Source organism: Otolemur garnettii, unplaced genomic scaffold (genome assembly GCF_000181295.1).
Source record: "Otolemur garnettii isolate 467f Iridium unplaced genomic scaffold, OtoGar3 scaffold00029, whole genome shotgun sequence".
NCBI classification, from domain to species: Eukaryota; Metazoa; Chordata; class Mammalia; order Primates; family Galagidae; genus Otolemur; species Otolemur garnettii.
Window position 1 is genome coordinate 15,508,812 of NW_003852424.1, and position 12,248 is coordinate 15,521,059.

General features: G+C 48.2%; 1 protein-coding gene across 1 annotated transcript in view; it reads right to left on the minus strand.

Annotated features, from left to right (window-relative positions):
- Positions 1–8,997, minus strand: part of GNG7 (G protein subunit gamma 7) — a 166,824-nt gene extending 157,827 nt beyond the window's left edge. Inside the window, exon 1 of the mRNA XM_023512609.1 lies at positions 8,939–8,997. The gene's annotated coding sequence lies outside the window, so the exon portion shown is untranslated. The remainder of the gene's footprint in view (positions 1–8,938) is intronic.
- Positions 8,998–12,248: the final 3,251 nt, after the last annotated feature.

Genomic DNA, 12,248 nt, shown 5'->3' on the forward strand with positions numbered 1-12,248 from the left:
GCCTCCCAAGTAGCTGGGACTACAGGCGCCTGCCACGACACCTGGCCATTTTTTGGTTGCAGCCATCATTGTCGTTTGGTGGGCCCGGGCTGGGGATTCGAACCCGCCACCTTAGGTGTATGTGGCTAGCGCCTTAGCCGCTTGAGCCACAGGCGCCGAGCCAAAAAAAACATCCTGTATGTTTGTTCCAGAATCATTAACCCCTACTCATAAATGAGACGACAGAACAAAAGCTCCTAGCAAGACTATTCAGGGCAAATTCTCTGAAGTTGACTATTAGGGCTAGGCTGACAGGGAAGCTTAAATGAAGTGATAAAAGCTTAAATCCCAAGATCAAGTCATAGTACGACCACTAATTCATGAAAGGTCCAGGCCACATTTTTGTCATCTGTGAAGCATGCAAGCCGAGGGGCCAACAAACTTTTCCTGTATGAGGACGGGTCACACTGTTTTCTGCTTTGCAGCTCCGTCTCTATGGTGACTACTCAACTCTGCCACTGTAGCAGAACACAAGAATGTGTGTGTCAATAAAACTTTATTTTTCAACACTGAGTTCTGAATTCCATATAATTTTCCTATGTCATGCCATACTCTGTTTCTTTTGACCTTTTCTCCACTACCACTTAAAAATATGACAACTATTCTTAGCTCCTGGGGCATATGCAAAAACTGGCTATGGCTCAGTGCCCGTAGCTCAGTGGTTAGGATGCTGGCCACATACACCAAGGCTGATGGGTTCAAACCCAGCCCCGGCCTGCTAAACAACAATGACAACAATAACAAAAAAATAGCTAGGCATTGTGGCAGGCACCTGTAGTCCCAGCTACTTGGGAGGCTGAGGCAAGAGAATCACTTAAGCCCAAGAGTTTGAGGTTGCTGTGAGCTGTGCTGCTACAGCACTCTACCAAGGGCAACAGAGGGAGATTCTGTCTCAAAAAAACTGACTGTGAGTCAGAGGTGGCCCAGAGCCCAGGTTTACTGACCCCAGGACTGGGCATCTCCAGGGCCCTTCTTGAACTTTCTCAGATTCCCTGATTCTAAATCCACACAAGTTTTTCAAATCATCTGTTCACTTCTGCTAGAACCAAGCTGTGCGTTCTCTTGTGTTGACCTACACTCTGCATTCCAAAATAGCACCAATGTTCTTTTTATTTAATGCACTGTAAATCTTTCAACCTTCATTTTAGCAAGCAGTGAGTAGACTGACTTTCCCTCATCCTTTGGGAAGTCTCGAAAGTATTTTCTTAGTATCTGGTATCATTCCTCAGCAAAGCAAATACTTGAGTAGTTCTAAAAATGACCTCCAAAGTGGTCAAATGTGAAGATACATTCAGACACCTTCAGAGGTGTTATTTTCTCCTGAGACTTTTCCTGTTTACTTCCTGGACCTGCACTGGCCTCAGGTGCCACTGAGTGCCTGAGATGTGGCTCCTCCAAACTGAGAGGGGTTCAAGGTGCAAAACACACACCAGACTTCTAAGACTTAGGAGGAAAAGAAGAATGTAAAATAGCTCGTTCATTCTTTCTTCAAAACAGATGCCTGAAGTGATATTTTGGCACTCTGGGAGGCCAACGTGGGAAGATTGCTTGAGGTCAGGAGTTCAAGACCAACCTGAGCAAGAGTGAGATCCCTGTCTCTACTAAAAATAGAAAAATCAGCCAGCCATGGGGGCAGGCACCTGTAGCCCAGCTACTCAGAAGGCTGAGGTACAAGGATTACCTAAGTCCAGGAGTTCAACTTTGCTGTGAGCTAGGCTGATGCCACTGCACTCCAGCCTGGGCAACAGAGCAAGACCTTGTCTCAAAAAAAAAAAATTTTTTTTTTTGGATCTATGGGGTTAAGAAGAATATATCATTAATGTCAGTTTTACACATTTTTATTTATTTAAGGTGGCAAGTGGAATGTTTAAAATTATCTGTGAAGCTCTCGTTGTGTTTCTATTAGACAATAAACTATCAGAATGATAAATGTGTTAGAATTATTCATATAAAACTACATAGTATCCATAGTATACAAAGGTCCTTCCCACCAGCCATTCAAGGTTATTACACCAATCTTATCTCTGCCCATAATATCAAAATACTAGGGGAGGAGGTACGAATAGTGAGAGTACAGAGGATTTTTAGGTCTGTGAAATTATGCCTGTTTTGTTTTTCTCATTCTGTTGCCCAGGCTGGAGTGCAGTGGCATGATCACAGCTCATTGCAGCTTCAAACTCCTCAGCTCAAGCAATCCTCCTGCCTCAGCCTCCCAAATAGCTGGGACTACAGGCATGTGCCCCCATATCTGGCTAATCTTTCTAATTTTTGTAGAGACAGGGGGCTCACTCTTGCTCAGGCTGGTCTCAAACTCCTGGCCTCAAGCCATCCTCCCAGTTCAGCCTCCTGAGTGGCTGGGATCACAGGCATGAGCCACCGAGCCCAGCAATTCTGTAGGATACTACAGTGGGACACATGTCATTGCACATTTGTCCAAACCCAAAGCATGGTTAACACCCAGAGTGAACCCCAATGTCAGCTATGAACTCTGGGTGATAACGACGTACAGGTTCACGGATGGGGACAGTAACAAACGTGCCCCTCTGCTGTGGGTGCTGATAGTGGGGAGACGTGGGTGGGGATGGAGGCAGGTGTATATGGCAACTCTCTGTACTTATTGCTCCATTTTGCCATGAATCCAAAATAGCTCTAAAAACCAAAGTCTATTAAAAGCCCAGACTTATCTTTTTTATTTAATGCAATCACAGAATCAGAACATATTATTAGATATGGTTTAGCCCAATGGCTCTCAACTAGGGGAGACTCTGCCTACAGGAACAGTTAGTGATGTCTGAGGACATGGTTGTCACACTGGGGGATGGGGGTGTCCCTGGCATGAAATGGGTGGAGTCCAGGGATGCTACCAGCACCCTGCAATGCCCAGGATGGCCCTACCCCAAAGAGTGACATGGCCCTAGTATCCATGTTCAAGAGACCCTGGTTTATTCAAAGCCTATCATTTTAATAACAAAACTCTAATATTGGCTCGGCACCTGTGGCTCAAGCGGCTAAGGTGCCAGCCACATACACCTGAGCTGGCGGGTTTGAATCCAGCCCAGGCCCACCAAACAACAATGATGGCTGCAACCAAAAAATAGCCGGGCGTTGGGGCGGGCGCCTGTGGTCCCAGCTACTTGGGAGATGGAGACAGGAGACTCACTTGAGCCCAGGAGTTGGAGGTTGCTGTGAGCTGTGATGCCATAACACTCTACCCAGGGTGACAGCTTGAGGCTCTGTCTCAAAAAAACAAAAAACCCTAATATTTATAGAGGGCTTTAAAATTCCCACCTTGTCCTCCTGTGTACTGCACAAGGTTGGAGGGGGACGAGGCAGGCGATTTTCAGGGAACTGAGTGATAACCTGTGGCCTCCCTCCTCCAGCCACCTCTGAGAGGCCGATGAATTCAGAATCTCTATTTTGTGTGGTTCAAATTTTAGTTTTTCTCTTGTTGAGAAAGACAGAAGGAAGGAGGGAGAAGCACAAAAGGGACTCAGCAGCCAGGACAATGCTGACTAGGGAAATCCTGAATCTCACCATATGTGGGGGGCCAGCTGCTTTCTAGGTATTGCAGGGCTGAGCTATGCCCCCCCACCCGGAAGATCTGTCCATGACTTAACCCTCTACACCCAAGAATGGGACCTATTTGAAAATAAGGTCTTTGAAGATGTAATAAGTTAAGATGAGGTCACTCTAGAGTGGGGTGGGCCCTGATCCTGTGACAGGTATCCACAGAAGAAAAGAGAGACACACACAGGGAGATGCCCATGTGATGACAGAGGCAGAGATTACAGTGATGTGACGACAAGCCAAGGAAGCCTGGAGTCTCCAGGAGCTGGGAGAGGGAGGAAGCACACTCCCCTGGAGCCTCTGGAAGGAGCACAACCTTGCCACACTTTGATCTCAGATGTCTGGCCTCCAGGACCATAAGACAATGTATTTCTTTTGCTTTAACCACCCAATTTGTGGTCATTGATAACGGCGGCCCCAGGAGCCCTGTGCAATTTAGCAAAGACAAAGTCAGGAAAGCATGAGCCTTAGTTGTGGGCTCAAGATGGCCCAGGTTGAACAAACCTGTTCTAGATAGAAGGAAAGACCCAGCCGCCACTGTCGATACCCCAAGATGGGGTGCTATCCTTCCAGCTGTCCTCTGGTACACGTGTCCATTTCACAGCTTCTTTCTAGCCTCTTTTCTGGACCTTCCTGGCCAATTACTCACCCCCAACCACATACCAGGACCCTTAAGAGACTCCTAACCATGCCCACAATGGTGAGGCTCACAGAACACACAGGCTAAGCCCCCTCTCTGTGCTGCTCCAGGGACCCTGCTTCCTAGAGCCAAGGCAGGCACCAGGGCTCAGGCACCCCGACCCCGCTGCCATCCCCATGCCAGCACACAGGCAGCTCATTCACGTGGCACTCCCAGGGCCTGGCACAAATTCTGAAGCTTAAAATAGGCACACAACGGGCCTTTGTTGGATAGAGGAAGGAAAGAGTGGTTCAGACAATGGAGACAGCAACAGCAGCATGCAGGAAACCTGGGGTGGGGGAGAGCGAAGGATGGGATGACTGGGGGCCTCAGAAAGGTCAGGTGGGGCCAACTCATGCAGGAACATAGAGGCCACATGAGGACCTATGATTCCAGCACGGAGGATGAGCTGGTGGAGGTGGTAGGGAAGTGACCATCTGATTGGCGACTTAGGGAGCTTACTGGGGCAGTGAAGGGCTCAACTGCTGGGGTAAGAGAGACAAGAGCTGAAATCTGCTGGCTGGGAGGCTCTCAGCACAGATAGTAAAGCTCTCAGCTCAAGGTGGGGGGAAAGAAAGTAGACAAAAGAGTGGGGAAAACACCCCTGGGTGAACACCCCAAGCTTCAGTCTACTGGGCTACCTATACCCAGAAAAAAAAACAAAAAACAAAAAACATTTACATGGCAGCACTGGGCTTCAACACCAAAAGTAGAGATACCCAAATATTTATCCACAGATGAGTGGACAAACACATGTGGTCCAACCATGCAATTGATTATCACTCAGCCATGACAAGGAGGGGGCTCTGACACCTGCTACATGGATGGACTTTGAGGACATCATGCTCAGTGAGAGAAGCAGACACAGAAGGGACACAGTATGAGACTCCATTTATGTGAAATGTCCACAGTGGGCAGATACACAGGGATGAGACGTGGATTCATGGGTGCCAGGGACTGGTGAGGGGATGGGGAGTCACTGCTGATGGGGACAGAGGACCTTATTGGGATGATGGAAAGTTCTAAAAGGGGTTTATGGGGATAGTTGCACAACTCTATAAACTTTTTTTTTTTTTGGTAGCAGCCATCATTGTTGTTTGGCGATCCCAGGCTGGATTTGAACCCGTCAGCTCAGATGTAGGTGACTGGCGCCCCAGCTGCTTGAGCCACAGGCGCCGAGCCTATAAACTTATTTTAAAAACCAAATAGTTGAATTTTATTATATTTAAATCATAGCCTCCATTTAAAGAATAAAAAGCAATAAAGACCTTCCTCTCTGCAAGGTTCTCAAGAACCTCCATAACTGTTTCTGGAAGAATTTCAGAGCAGCCCATGGGCCCACCCATGGCAAGATCCGGTGGGAGATGAGAACAACACAGGAGCAAGGAGAAGAGATGGCTCACCCATGCTACAAAGCAGGCAAGAAGGACAGGAGTGACCTGCTGGGGCCAGTGTGCCACCAAGGACAAGTCGCCCCCATCTCCTCAGCCCTCACATTAAGTCTGCCAGGTCAAGTCTCCGGGGTGACATGGACCATGAATGCTTTTCTTTAACCCAAAGGGTACAGCAGCAAGAAGCAGTGACAAGTGAGGTCAATGTATGTCCAAATGAACATCAATGCTCGGAGGGAGATACCCCGACATCACCAAGGACGCTGTGGAATTGCAGAAGTCCACTGCAAAAGGACACAATGGTGTCATAGTTCAGAGACAAACCTTCCCTGGGACAGAAATCTGGTATGGGCAATCACCCACAGAGGTGTTCCTGTCAGTGAAGACACAGCAGCCTGCAAGGAACAAGGTAAGAGGGACAAGAAGGCTGTGTCACCCTGATCAGTCACACAACTGTCATCACTAGCCTCTCTGGAAAGCACGGGGACATTTCAAATCCATAGAGGCCAGGTATAACCTTTTTGTGAGAAATCACCAAAAACCTTCAAAACTATGAATGACTTAATAAATATGATTTTAAAGATCATCACTGTCCACAGGGCAAATAAGAAAAGCTGCACTAACAGCTGGCATGGGAAGAAAGGTTTGCACGCTGTGACATGCTGCACAAGAAGTGTCTCTGTTCAGCAACGCAAAGCCAGGTCATCTGCGTGTGAGAGTGATTCATGTTTATTTCTCTTTCCCTTCACACGGCAGGGCCCCAGGCTTTATTAAGCATGAAACAAGAGCAGAAAATAATTGCTTCGGTCAAAGGATATATTCTAAATAAAGCTCCTTTGTAAGACCGAGCATCACCTGAAAAATTCATTCAAGCTTCTTTAGAAACCTCATGCTTAAAACCAAGGAAGCAGATCACAAACTCCAGCATCTTTCACTGCCTGGAACTGGTAAATTAATCACATATTCAGAATCAATATTAAGTGTTCAGAAGTCACATAGACACTTCTATAAGACCTACCTGGAAATAACTCAGCATTTCTAAAATTCTCTAAAAGCAGTGTGATCATTTTCCAGCCCTCTCAAACCATCAGTCCCCAATCCTGAATGGCCACACTATCTGAGACTCAAAGGTAAGATGAGGTTTTTAAATGAGAAAATAAATTAGTTTTGTCTATTACAATGGTTTTCAACTGGAGTGATTCTGCCCCTTCAGGACATTGGGCAATATCTGGGGACATTTGTGGCTGTCACGACTGATAGGTCCTCCTGGCACTGAGTGGGTGGAGCCAGGGATGATGCTTAGCACCCTGTGGCTCCCAAGACAGCCCTCACCCCAGAAAATGACCTGGTTTCAATGTCCACAGTGCCCAAACGTGTCATATGAAGTCAAGTTGTAAAGCTCATAAATAAAGAGCATATAACTAGGGCCCAGTGATTCCTTACAGAGCCCACATTGGAATGGTTTGTTACTAGGTACACCTAAGTCAGAATGACTCAAGCAGCCTTCTCTTAGGTAGATGCACTTGTTCCTGACAAGTCTTCAGAATCTCCCAGTGCCAGGTCCAGGCTGATTGTTTTCCTCACTTTTAATAACACAGAGACTTTTTTTTTCCTTGCAGATTGTCTTTTAAAGCTCCTAGGGTTATTCTTATGTGCACCTCAAGGACTAGAGTTAGGTACCAATTGCTTTCTTTCTTCCACTCCGTGGCAACCCACTCATTTTACTTCCCCACCACCTGTACCCCACCACCCCAAGAAAAAATTTTATTTAGAGCATATTCCTCAATGCTTCAGGAACTTCATGATGTGCCAGGAAGTTGTGTTTGGGACATGGAATCCTCATTTGATACTTGCAACAACCCTAAGAGGCACATGATGCTGTTTTTATTATTCCCCCTTTTCCAGGAGTAGCAAACTACACTAATGCTGCTAAGTCAGCAGCCAGAGGACCGATATGAACACAGGCCCACCTCCCAAGCCCCTCAATGCACCATCTCCACAGATCAGACTGCACTTGCTGGGGGCACAAGTTTGTGAACTTGACATTTACCTCTCCGACACCTAGCAACTGCCTAAAGACTCTTAGCTGGGGATCTGTGGGTTCTGCTCGTCAAGCCTGTCTTCCACCACCCACCTCCAAGCCCCTAGCAACCCCCGCTACCCAGGAGAAATAAAGTGCCACCCACGTCCCTCAATAGCATCGTCCCAAAAACTCCCACTTCAGTTCCTGAAAAATTCAGTCACCAACATGAGCCTTTCTGCTTCCTAAGACATTCTCCTTTGCACCCTATATCCTAGAAATAGACCTCAAAAAGTATTTTGAACTCCAGTTTCCGGAAGCTCCCTATGCCCCAAGGATGTCTGCCCCATGCCCTTTCCTATGCCAAATGATTAGTTGCCCCAGAAAGCCTGAGGGGGCGATTCCTCTCCAAATTTCTTATAACTGAATACTACCTGAGACCCCCCCCCATTACCTCCTGAATAGTCAACCTCTAGCAAAACACCTACTCCCTGGTCTCTTTCACCTCTTACCCCACATCTTTCTCACCACCAGTCCTAATGTCCCCCCCTAACACGAGCCCCCAGTCACCCAATGCACGCTCAAGCTCTCCATTTCTCCTCATACTCCTGGACTCCTTCTGGGACAAGCCCACCCTCCCATTCCCCAGCCCCTCCCTGGCCAGCCCCTGACTTTGTCCATCTGATCTTTCCCCAGGTAACTCTAACCACTGTGTCCCTCCATCACTATTCTCGACAAACAACTCTCCACAGACCCCTCCCAGCTAAACCCTGCCCTAATTCTATCTGCAGCCCTCTCCCCAGCTAGCCTCCCTTCAAACTCCATCCCAGACTCCCCCACATCTTCTACCCTCAACTCCACTCCCAGGTCTCTCCTCAAATAGCCTGCACCCTCCAATCAACCCCAGCCCCCTCCCCAACTAACTCAGACTTTGAATTCCACTCTCCGGCCCCTCCTCAGCTAACCTCGACTGTAGCTATAGCCCCCTCCCCAACTAACCTCCATCCCAAGTTCAGCCCCTTCCCCAGCTAACCTGGATTCCAACTCCAGTCCCGACCCCAGCTCCAGCCCTGACCCCCAACTACAGCCCGAATCCCCAGCCCCAGCCCCCTCTTCAGCTTACCCCCGACCCCCAACTCGGTCCGCAACCAAATCAGAGCCGTCCCAGCCCGTTTCCCGGGCCTCCGACATAGCTTTCAGTTCCCATCCCCGCTCTCGGACCCTGATCGCCAGCGCCCTTACCTGCGATCTGGCCCCGCGGCCGCCTCAGCCCCGCCGCGCAGCCGAACCCGCAGCCCCAGCCGGCTAGCCCTCGTTCTCCCCTCCGAGGGGCGGGGCCGGGGCTCGAGGGGCAGGTCCCGGCGTCCCAGCGAGACCAATTGCGAGCCCCGGCGGCGGGAGGCCAGGACAGGGGGCGGGGCGCAGGGCAGGCAGCGGGGTAGGCTGCGCCGATTAGGGCAGGGCGGGGCTCTGGACGCGGGAGGGGCCGGGGGCGGAGCGCTGAGTGGCACCGCCGAGAGCCACCCATGAGCCCGGAACGCGCGGAGGGGGCGGGGCTATGCTAATATGCAAATCAACACTCCGTGGTGGTCTTGGGGGTAGGGCGAGGAGCGGCTTTCCTGGGGTAACTTCGTTACGTCAAGGAGGCACGAGGGGGAGTTCGAATTCCGAGGGAGGAAAGCGGGTTCGAATCCCGAATCCTAGCTCCGGGAGCTCAAGTTTGAGGGAAGAAAGTCAACAATAATAACAGCGGCGCCGCTTCCTTGAAAACCTCACAGGCTCCCTCTCGTGGAACCCTGGCTGCTTAAAGCTAAAAGGCGGGATTATTATTAGCTCCATTTTACAGAGGTAGAAATTGTGTCTCAGAGAGATGCAACCCATGGTCATTTGCCTAAGCTCATTTCATAATTTCCAGGGCTTTACTATTTCCTAACTTAGAGGCCTAGATCTTAACATGCAGATTCCTGGGCCCCCACCCAGATGGAACGAAGCAGAATCTTGCAGGAACTGGACCCTGGAATCTGCATTTTTGACAAGCTTCTCAGGTGATGTTGGGAAACATTTGGTTGGTCTCCAAAAGCAGTAAGGGGTCCTAAAAGGGAGACGTTCCTATGTAGGGAGATGGAGCCACCATATTTTGTGAACTCAGGGACTTTAGCTAAGGCAGACATTCTGTGTCCACCACCACCTGGGCTCCGTGATCAGGGCTGTTGTCCTCCTCAGCTGGGCTCCTCCAGAGCTCCTGTCATCCCTGCAGGAACCTCCCTGCTCATTCCAAGCAACAGTGTCCTCCCCCGCAGTGCACAGAGAAACCAGGTGCCTGGGAGCAAGCAGCTCCTCCTCCCTGTCTGCCCTCCCACCTCCCAACCCCTCTCTCTCTGGCCCATACCCCCCAAGAATGACTGTCTACATTGGGGGTGCAAACCAGTTGTTCCCTCATGTGTCAAAAAAAAATCTTGGAAGTTTTTAAATCTGTTGCCAATGTTTTTAAATCAGGAGAATTTGGGGTGAAAAATCCAAATTTCCAGGCACTCTTAGAAAATCAGAAGGTCTGGAGATTTCCTGCCGCAACTGGGTGAAAGTTAGCTGAGCCCTCTTCACTCCAGCACGTCCTCTCTTGCCCCCAAAGGAAAAGTCAGGGCTGGGATGTGGATGAGACAAGTGAAGCATTTGTCTCAGCTCCAAAAGTGTATGTTTTTAATTTTAATTTTTGAAAATTTAAAATTTAAAATTTTTGACAATTAAAAATTGTTTATGGTATACAACGTGATGTTTTGAAATATGCATAAACTGGGGAATGGCTGAATCTACAACCCAAATTTAACATTCAAATCCAAATTTTAAATAGAGGCCAAAACAAAAGAACTCCACAACGCACTGTCAAGATAAATACTAGGTTCATGCAATATTTTAAAAATTCAGAATAAATGCACAAATAATCCATGATGAACAAAACACCAGCATTTTATTTTTTTAATTATTATTTATTTATTTTTTTTTTTTTTGCAGTTTTTTTGGTCAGGGCCAGGTTTGAATCTGTCACCTCCGGTATATGGGGCTGGCACCCTACTCCTTTGAACCACAGGCACCACCCTATTTTTTAAATTTATTTTTATTTATTTATTTATTTATTTGAGGCTGGGTCTTACTCTATCACTCTGGGCAGAATGCCATGGTGTCACTGTAGCTCACAGCAACCTCAAACTCTTGGGTTTGTGCTATCCTCTTGCCTCAGCCTCCCAAGTAGCTGGGGCTACAGGCACCTGCCACAACCCTCAGCTAGTCTTTCTATTTTTTTGTAGAAATAAGGTTTGGCTCTTGTTCAGACTGGTCTCGAACTCCTGAGCTCAGGCAATCTACCCACCTTGGCCTTCAAGAGTGCTAGCATCACAGATGTGAGCCACTGCACCAGGCCCAATACCAGCATTTTAAAGAAAGCTGAGATCTGATTAATTTTTCACTTATACAGCTCACCTCACTCGGCCACCCATAGCCTAATCTGTTAGATCCTGTCTTTATGTAAAATATGCATATTTTGTTCATCATGGCTTCCTTTGCGTTAAATATTGCATTAAAATGGTATGCAGCTTGATGACCAGGGTTTTGGGACCCCTAACCCCATAAGTTTTGTGTCTCACCCACTGAACTGGGGTCCTGCCCCTGCTTACAAGTTTGCAAACTCTTTCTCAAGCCAACATTGTTCAGGAGGCACCTGCTTGCTACCTGAGCACCTGTCTGCACAGTCATGCAAATCTCAGAAGAGGCTCTTCCCAACCCTGCATCCCTTCTAGAGGCTGGCAGGCTGGCATAATAGTTAATACACAATAGGAGTTTAATTCATTCTTGGCAACTGAAAGGATGAAGGATAAACCTGGTGAGTTGGATTTAGGACCCAGAAAGAGGAAAATGATGGGAGCAAAACTGTCACCAAGGCTGGCCACGGTTGCTCATGTCTGTAATCCTAGCATTCTGGCACTCTGGCACTCTGGGAAGCCAAGGCAGATGGATTGCTGAGCTCAGGAGTTGGAGACCAGACTGAGAAAGAGCGAGACCCTGTGTCTATTAAAAATAGAAAAAAACCTAGCTGGGCATTGTGGCAGGAACCTGTAGTCCCAGCTACTCAGGAGGCTGAGGCAAGAGGATTGCTCAAAAACAGTTTGAAATTGCTGTGAGTCATGAAGTCATGACACCACAGCACTCTACCGAGGGCAACAGAATGACTCTGTCTCAAAAAAAAAAAAGAAGTTGATCTCACAGAGGTGAAAGTAGAATGATACATACCAGAGGCTGAGAAGGGTGTGTGGGTGGGAGGAAGAATAAAGAGAGGTTAGCTAATGGGTACAAACATACAGTTAGACTAAGGAATAAATTCTAAGGTTTGGTAGCAGAGTCGGGTGACCAAAATTAGCAACATATCATAGGCTGGATACAGTGGCTCATCCCTGTAATCCCAGTGCTTTAAGAGGCTGAGGTGGGCTTGGCGCCTGTGGCTCAAGTGGCTAAGGTGCCAGCCACATACACCTAAGGTGGCGGGTTTGAATCAAGCCTGGGC